This window comes from Penaeus chinensis, chromosome 5, assembly GCF_019202785.1.
Source record: "Penaeus chinensis breed Huanghai No. 1 chromosome 5, ASM1920278v2, whole genome shotgun sequence".
Taxonomy (NCBI): Eukaryota; Metazoa; Arthropoda; class Malacostraca; order Decapoda; family Penaeidae; genus Penaeus; species Penaeus chinensis.
The window spans coordinates 35639807-35641449 of NC_061823.1; the positions used below are offsets into that span (position 1 = coordinate 35639807).

At 25.3% G+C, this 1643-nt stretch overlaps 1 protein-coding gene across 1 annotated transcript in view; it reads left to right on the forward strand.

Moving 5' to 3' along the window:
* Window positions 1-144, forward strand: part of LOC125025818 (compound eye opsin BCRH1-like) — a 1707-nt gene extending 1563 nt beyond the window's left edge. The window contains exon 2 of the mRNA XM_047614075.1: window positions 1-144. This exon is cut by the window's left edge and continues 334 nt beyond it. The gene's annotated coding sequence lies outside the window, so the exon portion shown is untranslated.
* The last annotated feature ends 1499 nt before the right edge of the window (window positions 145-1643 follow it).

Below are 1643 nucleotides of genomic sequence, written 5' to 3' on the forward strand. Positions count from 1 at the left end.
CGAGACGCTTATTTGTGGGTAAAAGGAAGCTGCTTTTCAGAACGCACATCGCTTTTTTTTTAAACAGGTGTAAGTGACATCACTAATTGCAGATGGACATATACCGTAGTTGTTAATATACCTTGCAATAAATAAGAAAAAATCGAAATCTGTCAATCTTTCCAAATAATGAAAGAGGATTGAAGAATGAATCCGAACGTGATTCAAATGTTTACCGAAAACCTTATTTCGCACAAAGAACAAGCCAAGTGTATTTCTAATGTTACAGGAAACAATGAAAAAAAAAAAATGGTTTGACGAGAATTAAAAACAGTAAGAGCCGTAGTCATAATGCTAGTAAAAGGAAAACGATAATAATCGAAACGAATGATAGCGATTGCAACAGTGACATTGTTAGCAGTAATCATACTCGCAGTCGTAATAATAAAATCTTGAGCAATTTCTTTGGACAAATCACATATGATGGATCAAGTGATAGTGGACTGCATGTAGTTCATCTTGAGCAAAAATAATAATTCATGCGTTAAAAATGTGGTAACATATTCATCATAATAGTGACACCGATGACAAAAGTAATATACATAGCAAATAGAAACAGTACACTAAGATAAGAAAAGGAATCGTAATAACAATTATGCTGATAATGATGGCAATGGTAATTATAATAATGATGTTAATAATAATAATGATAGTTATTATAATAATAGTAATTACATTAATTATAATAATAGTAGTAATAACAATAACAATAATAATAACAATTAATACTATCATTATCATTAATATTATTATGATGATGATAATGATTATGATGATGATGATGATAATCATAACTATTATTATAATTATGATAATTAAAATAATTATTGTGATTATATTTTTAAAAAATAATGATAAGGATGATGATAATGATAATAACATTAATAATATTGCTTATTATTATCATCTTCATTAGCAGTGATGAGATTATCATAATAAACATAAATAATGTTGACAAACAATCATTATCCCAATCACAATGAAAATAGTATTGATAATTGTAAGTATCATTATCATAAACAATTTAATTATTCTTATACCGATAATAAGAATAAAGCTAAAGATAATAATAGAAATACTACTACTGCTAATAATAATGATAACAATAATAATAACTTCATACATAATAGTAATAAAGCTAATAATAATAATGATAATAAAGAAATATAAAAATAGATATTATAAAGCTAATAATCATAAGAATGATAATGGTAATGGATATGATAACAATAACTTCACACATAATAATACCAAGAAAACAGTAATACTCATTATGATAAGTATAATGTAATGATAATTAGGATGATGTTGATGAAGACGACGATATCCATGAAGTAACACAATTATAAAAAATGAAACCTGATAGAAAATATATAATTATTAACGACTATATTGGCAATATCCATAGTAATGCTAAAGGTGGGAAATTGTGTTAATGATTAAATCTGATAGAGAAATTATAAGTATCACTATTATCAAGTTCAAAATAATAATGGTATTAAAGATAATAATAGCATTGTTGCTGCTGCTATTGATGATGACAATGATGATGATGATGATAATAATGATGATGATGATGATAATGATGATGATGATGATGATAA